At 33.9% G+C, this 24,388-nt stretch overlaps 1 pseudogene; it reads left to right on the top strand.

Annotated features, from left to right (window-relative positions):
- Positions 1-3,715: 3,715 nt before the first annotated feature.
- On the top strand, positions 3,716-3,815 carry LOC125616044 (annotated as a pseudogene).
- Positions 3,816-24,388: the final 20,573 nt, after the last annotated feature.

Genomic DNA, 24,388 nt, shown 5'->3' with positions numbered 1-24,388 from the left:
CTGAGAATTGAACCCAGTGCCTCACACGTTAGGCAAGCGCTCTACCACTGAGCCACAACCCAGCCCCCCTCTACTGGTTCTTGTCACATCTTTTGATCACAGCGACAAAAAAGCTGACAGAACAAGTATATGAAAAATGTTCAACATCACTAATCATTAGGAAAATGAAAATCAAAACCTAATGAGCTATGATCTCATCCCACCAAGAATGGGTATTATTAAAAACAAAAAAAAAGATTAAAAAGTGTTGGTAAGGGTACAGAGAAAAGAGAACCCTTACATAGTTGGTGGGAATGTAAATTAGGACAGAGATTATGTAAAACATTATGTAGGTCCTCAAAAATTAAAACAGAACTCCATATAATTCACCAATCCCACTAGTGTGTGTACATACCCAAAGGAAACAAAATCAGTGTGTCAGCAATATCTTCATTCCCATATTTATGGCAGACTATTCACAATAGCCAAGAAATGGAAATAGCCATAGTGTCCATCAACTGAAAAATTGGTAGAGAAAATGTGGTACATATATACAACGAAATACTAGTCAGACATTAAAATTAATGGAATCCTGTCATTTGTGAAAGCATAGATAGAAATGGAGATTATTTATGTTAAGTAAAATAAGTAGGCACAAAAAGAAAGTGCCACATCATCTATTTAAATGCAGAATCTAAAAATGTTGATCTCGTGGAAGTTAGAATAGAATAATGATTATCAGAGGCAGGGGAAAGTAGGAGCAAGCGTGGGGAAAGATGATCAATGCTAAATTACAGTTAGGTAGGAGCAAAGTTCTGATGTGCTATAGAACAGTAGGGTGACTCTACATAGCAACAATGTACTCTATGTCTCTCTCACACACACACACACAAATCCTTACTAGAAGGAAGGATTTTGAGTGATTTTACCATACAGAAATGATAAACATTTGAGGAGATAGATATATTTAACCTGATTTAAGCATTTCAAAACATATATATGTATCAAAATAGCACTTAGTACTTCATAAATATGTATAATTTTTATTTTTTATGTATCAGTTAAAAATAAATTTTAAAAGTCTATGGAATTTCTAAGTATATGTTTCTGGAGATTAGAAAAAATAAATTTAAATTTTAAGAAAGAAAGAAGTCTAAAAAAGGGTTTTCCCTCATCTTTACTTTGTTATAAAACCTAAATATTAAAGTATATGTGTAATATAAACATTTATAATATTACCTTTATAGCAGCTTCTTTCTTCTATATAACTATTTGCCTCCATTAGTCAGACCCATTTTGAACCTAACCTTTTAGTAATAAGAGCTGACTGGACCTGCCTGAAATTGTTCACCTGGTGATGGAATGGCTGGAACCAGGACTTGCTGACATCATGCCTTTCCCTGCCTAATCAATTTGAGATATGTTCAGCAGTTATTTTTTTCTAATATCTTATATAGAATCCCACTGTACAAAATGGTAAGTGATATATAAAAATATATCATCATATGAAATTAGAAAATGATGGATGAATTCCTTGGCAATTTCAATCTTAATTGTTAGGTGGGAAATACTTTGTTTTTCATCATCCTGAAACATCTCCATGGAGCCACTGTGCTCCCAGGAACTCCATTTGAAATCCTGTTCAATCACTAGTCCACTTGCCTCTTTGATTGATTCAGTGATATTCTGCTGAATGGCAGTGCTCTCTCTTCTTCATGACTGTAGAAAGTCTTCATCAATACTTTCTTGGTGAAAAAAAAAAATCACTATATATACCCTGGTAATGATATCAACTAAAGAATCCCACAGTGGATTTGTACTAAGCATCTTTAAACGGGGAGTTCAATGATTCAGAGGATGTGAATTCATATAGCAGTAGTTGTTTGACCTGGTCCTCAGCAAGTATCCACAGTACATGGATTAGATGTCATAACAAAATTAATTACTTGGCTCTTATCCTCTAGGACACTAAAGAACAATTTAAACCCAAGAATTTTCAAGTGGAGATCAGCTTTCCCTTACTTTTTCTGTTTTACACAGAAGCAATACAAAGCTTCCCTTTGCCAGGTGGACACCCTGAATGACTTAATTGAATATCAGGAGCAGTGACACCCCAGAGAGGGTTCTATTTCAGTTGAATGATCTTCAGTGACTTTCTGGCTGCCTAAGGGCCAGACCTCAAACAGCAAAAGTTGTGTTTGTGCCTAGTTTCTGAGAATAGCTTACATGAACTCTCAGTTTTGATCTAACCTAGAGAGTAATCATTCCTGTCTATGAAGTTTACAATGTCACCAAAAGCAGTTTAGTTTAAACTGCTGAGTTCAAAAATTCTGAAAGAAAGAAAAAAGAGGAATGATGTGCAGAAAAATAACTGCAATATACAAAATGAAAGAATTTTAAAACTAATTAACTGAGTTAAAAATGAATAGAGACACAATTCCATTTCTCAATATTACTTGGAAGGAGAATAAATAAAAAGAAAATAATGTCTACTTGATATAAGAATAAATACAGCAAAGGAAACTTAATCAGTGAAATAAAGCACACTGCCTGAAAATGTCAACCAAAGCAGAGGAGCAGAAGCTAGCTTGACATTTTATATCCAGCATGTGCTTTTTCCTAAATTCCTTTTCCTATGTGCTTTCATCAAACACTTGCAGAAAAGGACCAAGTCTACAACATGCTGTGAGAACAAGATGGAGAAAAGAATTAATAACCAGAAGCTAATAGTAATAACTGCATGGAAGGATAAGGGGTTTGGACAAAGCAAATTATTTGACTACAGAATACTTTTCCAAAGCTATGAATTCATTCTTTTTATCATTTTATAGGAACAAAGAACAAATTAAAACATAAGTATTGGTACTGATCTTTCATCATAAAGATCTGATCTAAGTCTGCAATTGCCTAAAGAACAGCTTAAGTCAAAATGAAATGAGAGAAGCAATATCATATCATTAGTGACAAAACTCAAAATGTCTTATTTGTTAAGTAGACGTGATCACAAATTAAGTTTGAAATTCTCTTCTAAACACTAAAGTCAGGATGGATGATGGTCTGCTTCCAATGTTCTCCTTATTTTTACGGTTGTATGAAGCCACGCTTTAGAAATCATGTTAGCACATTTTTCTAATCTTGGCTAAAGTCTCTATTTTTGATATCAGACATAACTTCTGATGTGTGAATTCAGGTTTTACAGATTGAACTTATTTCTCACAAAAATTCTTGTTTAGATCTTAACCCCCTATACCTTAGAATGTGTCCTTTAGAAATAAGGTTTTTGTAGATCTAATAATACAATAATACTGTATATTAATAACATAGCAATAACATAATAATACTATATTAGCACAATAATACAATAATATCAGACTAAGATGGTCCCCCAATCCAATATGATTAGTGTCCTTACAAAAAGGGGAAATTTGGGCACCGACATGCATAAGAGAAAACACCAGGTAAAGATGAGTTCTGTTGCCATAAGACTAGGGCCTAGGAAAAGGATCAACTTCAGATAGAAAGTAGCCTGTCAACACATCAGTCTTGAACTTCTAGGCTCCAGAACTGTGTTACAATGAATTTCCACTATTTAAGCCACTCACTTTGTGGCCCAAGAATACAATGGTATTGTAAATACGTGATTAGATTAATAAATTACTGTTTTACTGTTAGTCTCACCCCTATGGTAGGAAAGTCATTAGAACTGCTAAGTTCATTTAAGAATATTAGTATCACTTTATTTTTGAAACACATGTAGAACAATTAGAACAACACAGAGATTAGTATAATTCTTGCACAAGGATGACATGCAAATTGGTGAGGCATTCTACATTTTTGGAACCACCAGATGACCCAGCTATTTTACTTTTTGTTATTTATCCAAAAGAACCAAGCATACTATAGTAACACATGCATACCTGACCTATAGCAGTGCAATTCACAATAGCCATGTTATGGGAACCAGCCTTGATGCCTTTCAACAGATGAATGGATAACTAAAATGTGGTATATACACACAATGGAATTTTATTCTGCCATAAAGAATAATGGAATGGTGTCATTTGCTATAAACGGATGGAACTGAAGGGCTGGGGTTGTGGCTCAGCTGTAGAGTGCTCGCCTTGCACATACAAGACCTGGGTTCGATTCTCAGCACCACATAAAAATAAATGAATAAAATAAAGGCATTGTGTCCAACTACAAATAAAAAATAAATATTTTTAAAAAATAAAAAATAAATAAATGAATGGAACTGGAGAACATCATGCTAAGTGAAATAAGCCAGACTCAGAAAGCCAAGGGTTGAATGTTTTCTCTCATATGAAAACACAGTGAGGAAAAATAGGAATTTAAGAAGAAAGAGTTCTCATGAAAATAGAAGGGGATCAAGAGGGAAGGTGGAGGGAAGGTCATGGAGAAGAACTGGGGAACAAAATCTACTAAATTATGCTATGTCCATGTATAAATATACCACAATGAACATCATGTGTGTGTGTGTGTGTAATTATAAAGCACTAATTAAAACAATAACAAAAATAATAACAATAAAAGAGAGATCTGTAGAGTGGACCAAGGATATCCAGCATGGAGGAAGAAAGGGAAAGGGAAGGTACTGGAGAATGAGATTGATCAAATTATGTGCATATATAGATATGACATAATGAGTTCCACTATTATGTATAATTATAATGTGCAAATTTTTTTTAAAAAACTACAGGTGAAGAACAGATCATGACCAAACCACTCAAGATCAAGTGAATTTTTGTTAGATTGAAATAATATTGGGAAATCGTTTTACACAACTCCTAAAATACTCTAAAATCAGAAAATATAAGCAACCAAGTCATTTTAACCCTTAACTACTAAGCAAACACATGCATTTTTCTTTTTGTAGAGAACAATACACCATTGGAGCACTGACTTTGCCACTTGAAGAATGAAATTTCAAAAGGAAAACCAGTTTCTGCAGTGCTTTTCTAGATCTTTGAGTAAAAACGGTGATTAAAAGATTGTGCATACAAACCACTAAAGCTATGCCTCATGAATAAAATAGCAGAAGCAAAACAAATGGATGTAGATTCTCAGAATGGCAGATGGTGAGCATACAGAATAAAGCATGTCCAGTTTTATGGTAAACTTGAAATTATAAACCTTGAGAACCATGTGGGTCTATAATTATATTGTTCAGATACAATAGATATAGCAGATAATATCCACTAAAAGAGATTTACTGAAAATCTGAACAAATAAGAAAATAACTTTACTTGCTTCTTATTAACAGTTCTTGAATAAATATTATTCCCTAAATATGAAATTCGCTGGTATCATAAATGGAAGAAAAACTCTCATGAATTATAAGTATGAAATATTTTGCTCTAAAAATGATACTTAGAACATTATGAAGATAAAAAGTAGGATAAGAAGTGTATTTTATGATAAAATTTTTGCAACTTCTTGATTTTTTATTTTATTGATCCATTTTTAATCTATAGATTTTATAGATAATCTATTTACTTATTTTTTTAGTTTTATTTACTTTTATACAATTCACATATGTAATGCAATTATGTACCAGTCTATATCAGTTGAGCTCTAATAAATGCATAGAATTTTTAACCCTCACCAAAACAAACATGATAGATCCTCTCCCCATATAAACCCCTTGTGACTCTCCAAAGTCTCATCTTCCCTCTACTCCTGTTACCTGGAAATCACTGATATGATTCTGCCCTATTCTAGAATGTCATACAAATGAAATCATCCAATATATAGCCATTTCAAACTGGCTTCTCTCACTTAACATAATTAATGCACTGCATCTATTCATGTCATTGCAAGTACCAATAGTCCATTTCATCTGATGGTTGAGTTGTATTCCATTTTCTGGATGCACAGCAACTTGTTTATCTATCCACCAGCTGAAGGATATTTGGGTTGTTCCCAGTTTGGAAACAAATAAAACTGCTATAAACATTAGTGTACTTTTTTGCATTTTTCTCAAATAAAAATAACTAAGAATGAGAATGCTGAGCCTTATGGTAAACATATTTTGAACTTCATAAGAAATCACTTACTGTCTTCCACAGAGGTTACCCTATTTTGAATTCCTAATCAGCAGTGCTCAAGAGTTCCAATTGCAGGATGTGGGTAGCTCAGTGATAGAATGTGCACGTGTTTAGCATGAAGGAGGCCCTGGATTCAATCCACATCATCAAAGAAAGAATATAAATTGCTCTGCATCCTTGATATCACTTAGTACTATCAGTTTTCATTCTGTATTTTAACCATTCTAGCAAGTGTGTACTGGTAACACATTGCAAATTTACTTTGCATTAATAACAAATGATATTTCGAATTACCATATACGTTTATTTACCATTCAGATCTCTTTTTGGCAAAGTGTACATTCAAAGTTTTACTTTTTTTTTTTTTCAGAGACACAAACAAAAGTTTTTGTTTTTTTTTTCAGAGACACAAACAAAAGTTTGTGGACCATCTCCAGAGGGAGATACAGGCTCTTTTACTCATTTTTAACATCAATTTGCATAATTTTGATTATTGTCATTTGAGAATTCTTTTTACATTCAAGATACTAGCCTTTTATAAGGCATGTAAATACTGAAAATATTTCTCTGTGGCTTGTCTTTTGATTGAAAGTTGCCTGTCCCTAGAATGCAAATGAGGAAGTCTTGGGGGTTACAGTTTTGGGAGCACTACCACCACCATCCTGAGTTTTTACCTCCAGAAACCCCAGCAGATCCCCACAGTAACAAGACCCAGGATGGAAACAGGTACTAGCTCAGGAGTGCTTTATTGAACAGAGTAGCCTTTCTTTTTTTTTTTCTTTTTTTTTTATTGGTTGTTCAAAACATTACAAAGCTCTTGACATATCATATTTCATACATTAGATTCAAGTTGGTTATGAACTCCCAATTTTACCCAAAATACAGATTGCAGAATCACATCGGTTACACATCCACATTTTTACATAATGCTCTATTAGTAACTGTTGTATTCTGCTACCTTTCCTATCCTCTACTATCCCCCCTCCCCTCCCCTCCCATCTTCTCTCTCTACCCCATCTACAGTAATTCATTTCTCTCCTTGTTTATNTTAGTGTTTTTTTTTGCATTTTTCTCAAATTTAGGATTATACTGTTTACTTTTGAATTTATACTTTTTTTCTTACATCTCAATGTACTAAATAATTGGAAAATTAACTATGTTAATTTGGTTGGCATCTATAAGCCAAACATCTATCATCAATTTTGATTAAAATATTTATGAGGTATAAAAAGAGAAATGGAAATATAAAGCACAATATGCATTAGAATTCATCAAACAACAAGACATTTTTAAGGGAACTTATTAAATGTAAAATCAAAAATAACAACCTAATAATAATGATGGCTTATTAAAGAGTTGTTTGAATTCAATTGTTTGTCTCTGAAATGTTTTGTGTAGAGAAAAAGTAGAATTCAAAGTAGATTAGTTAAGATTAATATTAGATTCGGTAAATTCAAGAGCATATAAAAACTATATAAATAACAAATGAAAAACTAAAAGGGAAAAGGCACTTTCACTGATAAAAGCATCTTTCAATAATGTAGCTTGAAAACATGGAAAGAGCTGGGACAAAAAGAATAGTACCACATGCTACAAAACTAATAAGGAAAACATATAAAAATGCACATGGAGTAGCTTGATTTATGGAAGAAATGCCTACATCTTTTCAAATGGAAAAAGGAACCAGGCAGAAGAATAACTTAAGTGCTTCTTGATTGTAGAATTCTTGAACAAGGTCGAGAAACACTGCAAAGAAGAATGTATAGGTCAAAATTGAGCAATGGGAAGTGAAAGAAAATAAGTATCAGGTCTGATGAGCCCAGATTATAAATATAGAAATAAAATTAAAAATTTTAAACAGAAAAAAATGTAATATATTTCAAAGGTAAGAAATATACTCAAAATGAGAATCTTAACCAAGAATATTCTTTTAACACTGAAGACAAAATAAATTCCAATCTTATGCCAAGAAGATAAAATAGTGGGGTTTGAAGATATTACCATATCAATATAGTTCTAATTTAAGGACTAGGAGTATAGCTCAGTGATAGAATATATGCCTACCATTTGCAAGGCCTTGAATTTGACCCCTGGCACACCCTCCCCCACAAAAAATCCTAACTTCAAATGACACAGAAGGGATATAGCTCAATTGGTAGAGGCCTTGTCTCGAATGCACTAGGCCCTGGGTTCAATCCCCAGCACCACAAAAAAGAAAAAAAAGAAAAGAAAGAAAAAAATGGCACAGAAAATCTCAAAAGCCAACTAAATACATGAATTAACCCACAATAGGTGACCACACATCTAGTTTCCAACATGGTTGTTTAAATCATGAGCTTCTCTCATAATCTAACACGTCTGCTACCTCCTTGTGTTAATTTCTTTTATGGAAAATACCAAAGAAAGACCACAGGTCAAAAGCTTAATTATTTCAAAACTGACTGCAATAAATAAAAAAATGTAAAAAAAGATTTAAAAACAAAAAGGAAAGTAATATTTATCAAGTGCCTATTCTATATCTAAGCCATTGTCATTTAATCTTCACAGCAAAACTTTAAAGTCAATATTGTGGTTCATATTGTATAAATAAAGAAACTAAAGAACTTTAAGAAATCAATCCTTAGAACACCACTGTAAAAAGCCAGGTAAATGAACTCAAATGTAGGTCTCTAAAAGCAAAGTCCATGTTCTTTGCTTCCCTACTATCACTAAATCTAGTGATAACCTAATGAAAACATGAAAGTATAAATTCTAGGAATCTACATTATAAAATTAATTCAGCTTTGTAGAATGTTCGAAATTTTTAAAAATGATATGTTACAGTCTGTAGGTAAAGAAGATACCTGACTATTTAAACAAGCTATTTAGGAACAAAATGCTAGACATTAGGTTTGTGGTGGACACCTACCCTAAGTACCAAAGGACCCAAAGCTCCTCTAGGGTATCCAAAAAAAAAAAAAACGTTAGTACCTGTTTGGCTTAACCAGCTCTATAAACCTCATGTTGAAATATAGATTGGAATTCAATCTTTAATCATTTAAATCCATGAACACGTTATGGTGACTTAGAAATCATACAAGAGGGTTCTGGAATAATGACACAAGGAACAGATATGCCTTGGTATACAAAACTAAAATAATAATAACAGTTTTATATCTACACTGTGCTTACACTGTCACATGTACTGTTCTACACATATTACAAATAAAACTCATTTAATCTTCCCAACAATCCAACAAACAAGGTATTCATCAGTTATAGTATATAACTGACACCAGCAGTTTGTCTCCAGAGGACACATCCTGAGCCACTGTATTGTACTGACTTTCTGAGGTCCTTTGCTGTCTGGGCATACATGGGATCCCTGGATGCCTGGGAAATGCAGAAATTTGAAAGTGATGGTCTTAAGGGTAAAGGAGTTGGGGAGAGGGGTCAGCAATGAGAGAGTATGAAAAATAAACAAAACCTTCATGACTTTGCCTAGATCTTCACCAGTTCATTTTATAGGATTGGAGAAGAAAAGAAAAGGTACATACTTGATGTTTTAGATAAGATCAATAAGGGAAAATAGGACATAAAAAAAAGCTAAAAAGAAAAGGGGAAATTTCAGGGGGAAAAAGAATGATTATTCATTGGACAAAATAAATGTCAAACTAAAAAGGGAAGAAAATAAATTGTGAGGAATTCATAAAAAGTATTTTTATAAAAGAAAGAAGAAATTTGTATCTCTGTCAGCTTGGCTGCTATAACAAGCACCACAAACCACGTAGCTGATAAGTAACAGAAATTTATTTCTCACAGTTCTAAAGGTTGGAATACAGACTAGGGTACAGCATAGTCCCTTTCTGGTAAAGCTCCTATCCCAGTTTGCAGCCTGCAACATGGTGGGAAAGGACTAGTGAGCTCTCAAGTTTCTCTTACATGGCACTAATTCCATTCAAAGAACTCAACCTTCATGACCTAATTGCCTCACAAAGGTGGCACTTTCTAATACCATGACAAGGGAAGTTAGGATTTCAATATGTGAATTTCAAGGAGACAAAAATGTTCAGTTCACAGAATTTCTAAATCAATAATAATGGCATTTAAAATAAAAAGGTATATGAGAAGAGATATACCTACGTGTTTTGCTTAAGAAACAAATACCTAGAGTCTTTCTGAAAATGCTAAAAAAAATAATTCTTAAGATTTCAGGACTGGGCTGGGGATATGGCTCAAGCGGTAACGCACTTGCCTGGCATGCGCGGGGTGCTGGGTTCGATCCTCAGCACCACATAAAATAAAATAAAGATGTTGTGTCCACCGAAAACTGAAAAATAAATATTAAAAACTCTCTCTCTCTCTCTCTCTCTCTCTCTCTCAAAAAAAAAAAAAAAAAAAAAAAAGATTTCATGGCTAAGGTAGCCAAAAGTTGAACTTACGGTTTAAGCAAGTAATTTGTTAAGTTATATCCACTGAATTACAAGCTTCACTAATTCCTTTTCTTTAAACATCTTAATATTGATGAAGAAAGAGGACCTATACATTTGAATAGGTATAAATAAAATGATACATGGAACACAAAGCATCCTGAACCCCATCCTCATCCTCATTCCTCTTGAGCTTCTCTCATAATCTGACACGTCTGCTTCCTCCTTGTCTGGTGGGCTCCTTCTCCATTACTTAGAGCCATTCCCTACCTAGGAAGTGATCTTACAAATGGAGGTCAGTGTGGGTAAAGTACCATCCCTCTCTGGCCCTTCTGCTTCAGTCCAGCCTGCCTGGAAGGTCAAATATATCATCAAATGATTCAGGGTTCTGCCTTGAACAGCTGGGAGGAATTATGATTGTTTGCTCAGCCTTATTCTAAGAAACATGGATTCAGGGATAGATAATACCAAAATGAAGTTGACATGCTAAAAAGTCCTTGTTAATTTCCATTAAGAAATCCCATTGATCTTAGATTCAAAAATATATGCAGGATACAACACCTCTGACCATCTCCACTGTTAGCATCCTGGTCTGAGTTACCATCATCACCTGAAAAACCTCCTGCTTTTTTTTATTTCTATCCTTAATTCCCTAACCCCACCCCCACAGATTATTGCCAGTTTAGTAGCCAGATGGATTTTTAAAAAATGTTAGTCATGCATTGCCATTTTCTTCCAAACCTTGCAAAGCCTCTCAATTTCACACAGAGCAAAATACCTTAAAATAACCCATATAAACCTCTATACAGCTCCCAGTTGGCCTCTGACCCTTTCTCCTACCACTCACCTTGTCGATTCATTCTCCACACTGGCCTCCCTGCTGGTATCTGAATTTGCCAAGCAAGGCAGAGCATTTGTGGTTATTGCTCCTTTTGTCTGGAACTCTGTACCCTTGGATGTCAATATAATTGGTTTCCTTGCCTCCTTTAAGTCTTTGCTTGTCGTCTCCATGAAGGCTGCTCTGATCAGACAGTTTAATTCTACAACCTATTTTTTTCTTCCCACCTGTCCCTCTGGACCCCTGCTTACCTTTCTCTACTTATTTTGGCCATATAATAATTTACTTAATATGTTTACTCTCTATCATCTGTCTTCTTGTGGTAGAACACAAGCCCCTAAGGATCTAGCCTCTTGTGCCAGCTATGGATCCATCTATTTGCTCTCAGTTTTCTTGTGAACCTTCCTTTGCTCATTCTCTATCTAAGAGGCCCTGGTTCTTGCAGATGCATTCTCAGGTCAGTCAAGAAGCCTTACTGAAATGGGCTGGTTGGTTAAGGTTAAGGATTTCAACCCTACTTTACATTGGCCCTCCAAATTCCTGATGTTTCCAGAAAGATCTTTAATACAATCAGTCTAGTGGGTTATCATTAATTGGAATGAAGAGATTATTACTAACCTGAAGACTACCAAGAGTTAATGCCACTTTCATGCAGGTTGAACATATCAGGCCATGTCTTTGGTATAGGGAAAAAAACAAAGGTTTTGCTCAATTTGTGCTTAAATATTTGTTATGCTTTGTATTGATTTTCTTGAAATTTTAAATATAATATTATATTCACTTGAAAGGACATACAAGTTGAAAATTATTGCAGTAAGTTACTAAAGCTAATTTATCTTCTCTTGATTATTTTATATAACTATTCCCTGATGTTTCCTTCTGTCTTTTGTGTTTTTTGGAGTAGGTCTTCAGTGTTTCAGAAATAGTCATGGTGAGCTAGCTGCATGTTAGCGTTCCAAAGTCTGTTTCCATATTTCCAACCGACAGTAGGCTATTTGTTCTTGGATATATCCTGAGGCAATCTTGACACAGAAATGCAAAGTAATCACAGTTATCTGGAATCTTTGATTAAAATTTACTTGGCAGCAGAAATATTCCTATACACCAAGGTGTCATAAAATTTGTTTTGGGGACTGTGATTAGATAATGAATCCATAAAACCCTGCAAAAGTACCTTTAAATTTATTATAAAGGCTACCCTTCATTCAGTCTACCCATCAGCTGGGCAATTTATTAACATTATGCCTTTGCTTTATCACTACTTCTGCTGATGCTATATTCTTATCATTCCCATTTTACAGAGAAAAAATTGACACTCAGACTGAAATAGCTAAGAGTGACAGAGGTGGGATGTCCATACTTATCTTCTGATCCCCAAATTTATGTTGTTCCCATTAGATCTTCTAATCTTGGGTTTTATAAAGAATAGGATGGAAAGAAATGGGAACATACAAATAACTAAAAATTTTTATGATTCCCGGGTAAAATAACTTCATTTCAGAAGGGCATAAATATATTCATTTCAGGGGGATATTGAAGTATATTGAAGCCAATGGTCCAGGTGGAGACTGGGTCAACTGAAAACACTGCCTGTTCTATTTTGTGCTGGTGGTGCCTATCTATAATATAATAATAATTTAATTATTTTTAAACTGGTAAGGAAGAACTAATTTGACAGATATTTAGATAAAGAATCACTGATGAATCTAGGAAGAATACACAGGTAAAATTTTCCTATTATTAAGTAATAATAGGAGATTTCAGGATTTAATACTTGCCTGTTGCTCAGAGAAGCACATTCATGTAATATACATCACGACCTCCAAACTCTTCTCCAGCAACTATTTAGCTGAGGAAATTGAGACTTAAGTTTAAAATTTGCCCAAGATATAAAGTTTCAAGAGTTGAAAACTAAAATCCAAGTTTTCTTTTTTTGTTAACTAAAATTCACTATGTGCCTCCCATCCTCATATACCTCTCAAGAAAATAACTGTAATTATTCAAATTATCATAGCACAGAATATTGTACACGGTTATACTGGAAGTCAGCTATACAAAGTTGTAAAACACAGAACATTGATCTATTGGTTCTGTGATAATAATATGTGTGTGTGTGTGTGTGTGTGTGTATCTCCACTTTTTAACATACCACTTTGGAGAGAGATCTTATAACCATAATAATATCTCCAGTGTAACACATCTTTTGGTGTACACATCTTTAAGAAGTCTCCTCATATTGACTCATAGTGTGGCATATGACTGGCTTTGGCCAGTAGGACATGATCAAATATGACACAGCATAAGCTTTGCATGTGAGGGCATACTGGAGCATGTTCCTCTGGAATACTATTACCACCATAAAAGAAAACCAAGCTATCTTACTGGAGAAACTACATGGAGGAAAACCAAGACCCTTTGGGCAACAGCCCCAGATAACTCCCAGACATTTAAATGGCACTGATGTGTACCACCCACCTCCAGCTGAGCCACAAGTGACTGCAGATACAAGAGTGACTCCAGGAAAACGTGACAGAAGAGCCAATAAGTGAACACAGCCAAATCAAAGATTCTTCAGCATACAAATGGTGACTTTAATCCATTAGGTTTGGGGGTAGCCTATTAATTAGCAAGAGATAATTGATACACTGCCATTTTTCTACATACATACAGGCACATGTGATGCATACATATACACACACACAATTCTCTGCCAACCTATTTTCACATATTACTTCTGTTCTTGACACTGATAGAGAATGTTAAAATATGTACAGGTTATTATTTATCTGTTTTGTATGAATTATTGATATTGCTGTCTTATTGTTTGCACTAATATTGAGCTAATGACTACTTCACCATGAATTTACTGCACTCTGGCATAAAACTACATGAAAACTAAGATAACAAACTGTTACAGTTACTCCTTGACTTATGATGAGGTCATACCCCATCCCCATCATGTTGAAGATATTATCAGTTGGAAAGCACTTAATATATTAGAAGCAGGACACACAGATGGGTATTTTGTAGGTATGATGGTATGTGACAATACAAAACATGATAGCCCAAAACAAACCCCTTGGCAACACAGTATTTGTTGTTTCTCTCCATGATGACTCACCTGGAGCTGTGGTTGCTGCTGCCACCCAGCATCATGAAAGTGTCTTGCCCTGCATATCACTAGCCCAGGAAAAGAACACAATTCAAAATTCAAAGTATGAATTCTACTGAATGTGTATTACTTTTTCACCAAGATAAAACTGAAAAATCCTAAGTCAAATCATATTAGTCAGACACAGTCTGTATTACACTTAACTTTATACATACGAAAATTTGGCCCTTTTTTGCCTTTTTTACTAGTTAAAAAATAAAAGTTACAGCAAGGCGGGGAATACTTTACCAGTGAACTGAGTAATATTTTATAATTCAAGAACATTGGCTTAAACTCAGCTTCAGGGACAGATAGAAAATATGGTAATATGTTTATAGGAACCTCAAAAATATTCCCCTCACCTGCATTACTCACAGATGATTGAAAGAGCAACAAGATATTACATGTTTTGGTACAGTGCTTTGTACCCAGTGAAAATAAAAATTCTTGGGAAGGATAACTTAGCCTCATCATTCTTTAAGAATTCAATGTGCCATATATTTCCTTGAGTATGGGTTTCCCAGGATATTAGGGAAAGTATGAGAAATATGTGAATTGAAAAGAACATGATTAACAAGAAAATGGGGTAAGAGACACATCTGATTCATCTCATCCTTTTTATCAGGATCTAGGATCATGTCGAGCTTTGCTTTTGAAATCAGATATGCTTTTAGGAAGGTAGGAGAGTACTGACCACATGATTCCCCAACTACAAACACAGCCATGTGGATACTATGAAACTTGGAAATCCTAACTCCCCCAATTTTTCATCTAACTACAGTTTTGTTCCGTCCCTCCTAGAAACCTGTACAACAGAAAAATGAAGAACCACATAAGCTCTTCTGAAGTACAAGAGAATGCTGGAAATATGTTAAAGCTCTGCTACTTTGGACCAAGTTCTCCTAGTCTATTCCTTCTGAAAAATGAGAATAATAAATCACTTCTATGTGTTTGTTCTAAGGTAAGGCTGAACAAATTCTGGCCTCTGGGCCAAATCGAGCCTACTTTCTGTTTTCATACAACCTGTAAGCTATTTCTAGTATAGCCTACAAAGTACACAACATAACCAGCAATGTGACAATTTTTATTTCTTATACTTACTAAAGATTCAATAAAATAATTCATGCCAAAGTTTAATAATAATAAAAACATTACCAAGAAATATTGCTCTTTAAAAGCTCTTGAGAGTAAGAAATATATTTTGGCTAGCTGCTATAAAGAAAAAATGGTGTTTAGTACTTAGAAGATGCTCATGAAAAACTTTTATAAGGATGAATCCATTTAAACATTTTTATCTATTACTAACAACTTAATTAGGATCTTATTTGCTTATGTACAGAGAATAAATGCAGAGAATATTGGATAATTAGACTAATGTAGACAAAAAAACCAATTTACAAGATGGAATTATTCAGACTGGCTGCCTTTACTACTCTAATTACATATAATAGCTCTGTTCCTGTCTGCTTTGACTTGTTTGTGTGGACTTTGTCTTAAACGACAAAGTTGAGTACTTGCAGCTAAAGACAGCAGAAGAGGGAATATTTCAAAGAGAAACAGAGGAATCCTGGGAGCAGATGGGCAGATTAGAGAAAGAACAGCAGAGCTGTGGCAGTAGCTGCACCTGTCAAAATTTGGCTGGAAAGTATGTTCCCAGTTGATCTGATTTTAGAGTAACAGGATGGGCCCATGAAATACTGATCCTGACACTTTAAAATTGTGGATTTTACGGTTTGCTGCTGCTCCTGCTGAGCTGCCTGTTCCATTCAGCTATGCTGAATCCACATATCTGGAAATGGCATCTCTTGTCAGAGGGAAGTCTGCTTCCAAAAAGGCCAGTTTAGCCCAAAGAGACCCAAGACTGGCAGCAAGCTCACAAGATTTTATAAGGCTTAGAAACATAATAAAGAATGGAGAATTGAGGGAAATATTGAAGCATGTCAGTGATCGGTGAAATTGAGAAGTCATAAAAATGTATTACTTGTCTTTGAACCTTGAACATAGTAAAATTTGGTTTCAATAGGCTCTATGGTGTCCACAGCGTTTGAATCTATTATAAGACTAAGATTGTAGATACTGTGGCTCCCATCGTTGTGAAGTAGTGAGATGTGGACTCGGTGAACACAAGAAAGAAGGAAGGAGACTGTAATGGGCTAGGAGAGCAGCCCTTGAGTATGGGTTTCCCAGGATATTAGGAAAAGTATGAGAAATGTGTGAATTGAAGAGAACATGACTAAAAAGAAAAAATGGGGTTGGAGACACATCTGATTCATTTCATTCTTCACATGTTGGACCCCCTTTCTTCACTGCCACCCAGTCTCACTTCCCATTCCCTCCTTAGCCTTCTCTACCCTCTAAATTAAACCACCTACTTACCCTCTGAAATGCTGGTATCAAGATTTCCCATTTGTCCTTTTATTGCCAACTCACTTTCTAGCAATATAGAAGACTAAATACCCTGACTGAAACTCCTAAAAAAAAGGAACAAAATGTTGGATCAAATGTCTTTTTAAAACCTTAAATTTATCTATGAGTTCACAAGAAAACAAGAAATATTGAGTGAATGCAAAAAATCCCAACAGACACAAGGGGAACATGAAAGTCAGCTTTCATCTTGTGAGCATTTTCCAAATGCTGATCCAGTTTTACTTCTGTTTTTATGGCTGTAAAGTCTGTAGTAATAGATGGGGGTGGATTTTCCTAACTTATGGAATGTAAAAAGAAATCCCCCATAAAGTTGGACTCGAAAAGCTTACAAGCTTAGTGGAAAGGTGAGAGTGAGTGGGTTTGAAACACTTCAACCCAACCAACCAACCATCAAAAATGGACTGCAAAGAGTGAATGACTGCTCTAGTGAATGAAGAATATTCTTGAGAATTTGTAACCATGATATAGTTCTCACGTGGGCATTATTTGAGTTTATACTATCAATTTTATCTGAAAATCTAGAGTTAAGAATTTTAAATGTTTCTTGGCTGGAAGTAAAGCTCAATAGCAAAGTACATGTTTGGTAATGTATGAGGTCCTGAGTTTAATCCCTAGCATTCAAAAGAAGGAATGAAGGAAAAGAAGGAGAGGGGCAGGGGGAAGAAGGAAAGAGGGAGAAAGGGCAGGAAGAGGGAAGGAGAGAATAAGAAAGCATTTTAAGTATATCTGGAATGGATTAGCAGAAGAAAATACAAATTATCTCCACATAAACTTACTTTTCTCCTAGGTCTCAAATTATTCCTTCAAATTAACTCCAAGATCAAGCTCAATTACTTTAGACAAATCACTTTAAAAGTGACAGAAGAATAAAGAGAACATCTTAAAACATAAGGAAAAGGTTTGCCTCTGAAGCAACTATAACAGACTTTTCAGTAGCCCAGTACAAGCCAGATGAAAGGAGAATATTTTCAATGCATTGAGAAAGAAAATTCATTAATTTAAAATTCTGGATCAAGTAAAAATATCCTTATAAGAAAAAGATTAAACAAGATACTACTATACAATGAAAAACTAAGGGTTCACTCAAAAAAACAGAACACCACTAGAACGAATTCTGAGTGATACACATGAGGCAAAAGGAAAGTGATCCTGGTGGAAAATGTGAGAAGCAGAAGGAAACAGAGCAGAGACATTGGTAAATAACTAGAAAAATCCAAATATATGTTAACATAATTAAATAGTAATGGAATATTATGGGACTTTTAAAAGATGAAACTAAAATACATAACAATAATACATAAAATTAGAACGGAGTAATTGAACTTTAAGGTCCTTATATTGGGAGAAGAGTAAAAATACTGATTAAATTTAGACATTGAAAATGCACCTGCTGAATTTTTAGATAATCATTAAAATTCACAAAAGAAACTATACTTTTCAAACTGCTAGAATAAAAATGGTATTTGAGAAATTTAATCCAAAGATAGCAAGAAAGGGATAAAATCATAAGAGAAACAGAAAAATCAAAAAGTACAAACTATGACAATAGAAATAAATCCAAATGTCCATGATTACAACAAATGTAAACAGGAAAAATTTTCAACTTAAAAAAAAACAAAGATTACTTAAAATTTCTCAGATATCTGCCATGGATTGATTGATTGATTGATTGATTTTAGAAATACCATTTACAAAAGGTACATTTGAGATACAGAATTTGGTAATATTCAAAGTAAAATGGTAGATAAAGATACATTAATCAAACATTAATCAAAAGAAATTGGTGTCATTTTCTTAGTATTAGATAAAAGAGACAAAGAGAAATAGATTATAGATTTAAAAAAACACAATTTAACAATAAAAATTAAGATGTATATAAAAACTTTAAACATTTACTCATATAATAGCCTATTTAAACCCCAAAACCAAAATTATAAGAAAAAATCAACCTAAGCAGACATTAGAAAGCAATATAAGTAAAAAGAGTAAAACCTCAACTGTAAAGTTAACAAGCTTTGTGTATATAAACATATATAAATATATAGATTCAGCAATTGCAAACTATAGTGAGCCCTGCAAATCTATTGATTTTGTATGCATGGATTAAACGAACTATAGACTAAAAAATTTAGGAAGAAAAGTGCACATATGTTCAACATGTACAGACATTTTTCCTTTTTCCTTGTCATTTCTCCCTAAACAATCAAGTATAACAACTAGTTAAAAGCATTTGCATTGTATTAGACATTCCAAGTAATCTAGAACTGATTTTATGTATATGAGAAAATTTCATAGGTTAAATACAAATACTTCACCATTTGCATAAGGGACTTGAGAATATGTAGACTTTGGTTGTCTGCAGGGGATCCTGACACCCATGGATGCTGAAGGACAGGGACAACTCTACACACTATTTTGAATCTCACAGAAAACATTACAAAATCCACCGAATAAATATTCATATAGCAAGTCTCAATGAATTTCAAAGGGCATGTGTAATAACCATCATATTATCTGATCCAAATAAATTTAGAAGAAATCAATAACAAAGCTGTAACTACTAAAAATCTCCGTATTTGGAAATTAGGAAATATCCTTTTAAATAAAGAGATTAAGAAAAATCTATAAGGAAAATAAGTAAATTCTTTCAACCAATAAAAAGAAAAAGTGAAAAAACTACAGGCTAAATTTGATATAATATATCTGAAACATTATTTACAATGTAAAACACATTTTTTTAGTAAAGAAGAAAGAATAAAAGCCAAAAGAGCAACCCTGCAATTAGCTTCACCACTTATCTACATGATCACAAGAAAATAACCTAATCTTTATATGCCACATTGCTTCATTTGTATAACAGTAGGAATATGCCAATTGTCCAGAATTGCAAAGTACAAATGAGCGTACCAGATATTTCACATTTCCTCCAAATCTATTCTCCTGCCCTCTCCAATTTATTGTATGTCTATGGAGGCATATGGACTGCATCTACCAGGTTTAAATGCTGAATTTAAAGTGGGTTTCAAGCGCCAACAGAAAATTCATTGATTGAATGAGAAAAAATAAGGGTATTGGTTCAGAGGCCTCCTCTACTGCAGGCCACAATTTGGTAATAACTACATTCCTAAGCCTGCAAGCCCTCTTTGGGTGCCTTCCCTCTCCAGTGTTGTCTGCACTTTTAAGAAGTGGTAAGACCTGTTACTGTTAGCCCCAGAGTGTTTCCTATTGTTGGTTTTCTTCAATTTTAACCAAAATGCCATAAAAATCTGTTTCAGTTACCCACATTGTGTTTGTTTGCCACCATGTCTCTGACTGATACAATGATTTAATACACAATGCTTGGTACTGTGTAAGAAACATGTCACTATTCTTGTTTTTCTTGCTGTTATATTGTTGCTATTTCTAACATCTAAAAAAATCATTACATAATTCATTACCCACTAAAATGGATTTAAAAGCCTACTTAAGAAATAAGAAAAGGGAACATACTTAAGTGCAATAGATAATTCTCAGCTCTTACCTTACTTGGTCCTCTCAGAGTTCATTTCCCTGATCATATTCTATCTTGAAACACCTCCTGTCCTTGGCTTCCATTTTGACCCAATCTTATCCCTACCCTTATGGCCAAACTTCCTACTTTTACAGGCTCCTTTTCCTTTACCCATTCCCAAAATGTTGGCATTCCCAAGGTTCTACTCTCTGTATTCTTCCTTGTTTACTGTATATTTTTCTCATTAGTTAATTTAATCACAGACTTGATGATAATCATTCCCAGCTCTCTACTTCCAACATGGAACTGTCCTGAGTTCTGACCCAGACACAGTTACTCATGAATGACTCACAATTTCCTCAACCTCAATCTTTATGGAGAGCTCCCCATATGTTTTCTCGGACAGCAATACTTTTCCTTATCTCATGGTTAAATTTTAAAACTTTGGAATATGTGCCTTTTATCTTTTTATGTAACTTTTATGGGAAAAATTTAAGCATATACAAAACTAGATCACTTACCTTATTTTTCATCTCTTAGCTTCAAATATTATTAACTCATACTTTTTGATACCTTAATCCACTTATTCCTGTCTATATTATCCACATGATTTTGGCATCATACAATTTCTTTCATTTTTTTTCTCCCCTCCTCCCGCCCCCCGCATTTTTTTAAAGTACTGGGAATTAAACCCAGTCATACTTTACCTGTGAGTTATATCCTCACCCTTTTTCTAATTTGATTTTGAGACAGGTTTTCATTAAGTTGACCAGGTTGTCCTCTAACTTGGAATCCTCCTTCCTTGGCACACCAAGTGGTTATGATTACTGCAGGTGCCACCACACTCAGTGACAAAATCTTCAATAAGTATATCTCAATTATAAGAACATTTTCATTACTCTCTCACTACTATTTTCTTCTTTTAAAAATTATTTAAAATCATCCACAAGCAAGTAGTGCTTAAACATCCAACTGCCTCATAAATACCATTTGCACATAAATGAACAGATTTTTATCTATTATTTGTTTATGTGACCCAATACCCTAATCAGTTTAATGCATTATGATTAACTGACATAGCACATAAGTCTTCTATAATTTTAGATTGTTCTTTGATCACTTGCAATTTTTTAATTGAAAAAAAAATGTCCTGTGGAGTTCCCCCACATACTAGGTGATTCTTATTGCATCATGGTGAAATCATGTTTAACACTGTTGAACGTGTTCTTCTAGCCTTCTTATCTGTTGTAACTTTATTTGTTTTTTACTTTTGTTGAAAGTGGGGGAAAAAAGCTCTTTTTTGACCTTCAAGATGTCCAGAAAAACTGTCTGGGTCATCAGATTGGACAGCAGTCTTGTTTTTCTATTCTGACAGCATCATGAGTATATAATAACAAATTCCTTATTAAATGAAAATTTTGACAACTTCATTTGTATCTACAGATTCAAGTTTGATGTGGTTGGTTTTTTGGTGCTGGAGATTAATGGCCTGCACATGCTAAGCAAGAACTCTACCACTGGGCCAAAACCCCAACCAAGTTCATTTTTTAAATTTTGGCAAGACTAGTATATCATCGTTGTGCTGTATTCTCAAATTAAGAGATATATAACATTTGCTTGTCTCTTCTTACAATATAAGGACAGAAAGAAGGGAAGGGAAGGAGGGGGCATGTTGATCAAAAGCTAAAATGTTTCAGCTAGACTGGAGGATTAAGTTTTAGTAACCTATTGCATTGACTGATGACCAGAGTTAATAATATTGTACATTTCAAAACTGCTAAAAGAATAGATTTTTATTGACCTTGCCATAAAAAAATAAGGTGAGTTAATAGATGTGTTAGTTAATTGGACTCAATTGTTCCAAATGTATATAGAGATCAAAACATCACACCATAACCCCTAAAGACACACAAGTATTATTTGTTGGCTGAAAACAGAATTAATAAAAATCAAAACTAAAAATATCTTAAAGAAAAGGAGAGACACATTTTAAAAGGTTGGTGACAGGGATGCATTTTAAGCATGTAGATTATTGATGCAGACTTTAATCATGCAGTGACATAATGGAAGCAGAAAAGAGGAACAAATACAGGATTGCCTAGGTTTATTTTGCTTGCTAGAATTAGGCCATTTAACAAGCAAGTCTCAGCAACTTTCAGACTTGGATGGATTTAAGGCTTTAAATTCCCTCAGATGAGATAAGAATAGTACAGAAAATAATGCATCCAAGAGAAGTTGAGATATTAAGAATACACTAGAAACCCTATAGTGATTGAACTTGATAAAAAAAAAATATAGGAATGGTATTGGGCAGAAATGTCAGAACTGTTTTAGCCAGTGCCCTTCCCACGTCCCCCATTCTTCCAGCCTCCTCTGTCTTTGATAACTATTTTCAATGTCAGTTTTAGAAAACAAAAAACTACTCTTATATTCCTTACCTTATGTTCTGAAACATAAAAGATATCCACACTAGTTCTGAAAATTGAACATAACTAGAAGTTACCAGTAGTTTGTGCTTCTGCAGATAAAAAACTAACTCAATTATTCCTGGGTAAAATGTTCTATTGAAAACATGAATACAAAATTTGTAAATAAAAGAAACAAAATACCCATCCCCAATTTATACGAAAAATATCATACTGAAAGGCCTGTAACCATAACAATTCTCTTTGTTGAAAAGAAAAAAAGCTCTTTTTTGACCTTTAAGACTTGGCTCAGATGTTCAGGAAAACTGTCTGGGTCATCAGATTGGACAGCAGTCCTGTCTTTCTATTCTGGCAGTATCATGAGTATGTAATAACAAATTCCTTATTAAATGGAAATTTTTGACAAGTGCATTTTATGTGTAGTTTACTTGAGGGCAGTGGTAACATTTTTATCATTATAACCCTGCACTGTAGCATGTGCATGCATAAGCACATAATCTATGGTTAGTAAATATTTTTTCATTGGCATCAAGGTGGTCCCATATAAAATGACATGGTAAACCTCAGATATATGCTCCCCTTAATTTAAATATCATCAAAATAGTACTTCAACACAATAAGATACAATAATTAATACATTTTTTTTTAAAAAGGAACAGATTAACAGTGTTAACTAAACAAGAAATGTTCTTCAGGTAGGCTTTACCCAGCTTAAAATAAAATTTCAAATGATGCCACTGATATGTAATGCAGATTCCGTATGCCAGGTGAAGCACTTCAAATAGGAAAATAGCAAATACAATTGTTCAGATTCAATTTTGAATATAGATATCTCCTCTAAGTGCTGTGCTTTTTCTTACAGCCTTTCTTTCTTGGCAAGATTATCTCATCTCCTCAAAACATTTTCAAACATTTAATTTAATAATGTAATATGATGTAATGTAATGTCCTCAAACAATACCAGAATGTATGAAAGACAACATAATACAATAAAGGGATTCCTGTAGCAACTTCAGACCAGATTTCCTGATAGCTGAACTACAGATATATATATATATATATATATATATATATATATATATATATATATGATCTATTTTATACTTTTGCTTCTCAAATTTTATGGGAAAAAGGTTTATAATGCCTCTATTAAAAACTCTTTTCTAATTAGGAATATTTTTAGTAGACAAATTAACACTTTCTGCCAAGTGAATTTTTGGACCTTTTTTTTCAAGCAAAAAGAACAAGAGAGCTTCATGGTGAGAATATGGATATTTCTTCATCAGTTCCAAGTACTTAAGATTGTATGCATGTCAAAACAAATGCAGCAACTCATTCCTGCTGTAAAGGAGAAGTATCAGATATAGACTAGAGAAGGAGGACTAACAGCTTCTAGGTCAAGGGTGAAATATATTGTAGGGGGTAAAAAGGAAAAAACAGAACTACCAGCTTAACATCCCTTTTTGTCCCATCCTGCAGACATCTCTTAATGTATGGAGTCTCATTATGTGTGAGGCCCTATTTTAGCCAGTTTTTGCTGTTTTTAGCATTTTAATAAGCTATACAGCATGTCTAGTGGAAATTCTCTTTATCCAATGAGGGA

Source organism: Marmota marmota, unplaced genomic scaffold (genome assembly GCF_001458135.2).
Source record: "Marmota marmota marmota unplaced genomic scaffold, marMar, whole genome shotgun sequence".
Taxonomy (NCBI): Eukaryota; Metazoa; Chordata; class Mammalia; order Rodentia; family Sciuridae; genus Marmota; species Marmota marmota.
Note: the sequence above shows the minus strand (reverse complement) of the source record. Positions and strands in the feature narration are given on the sequence as shown.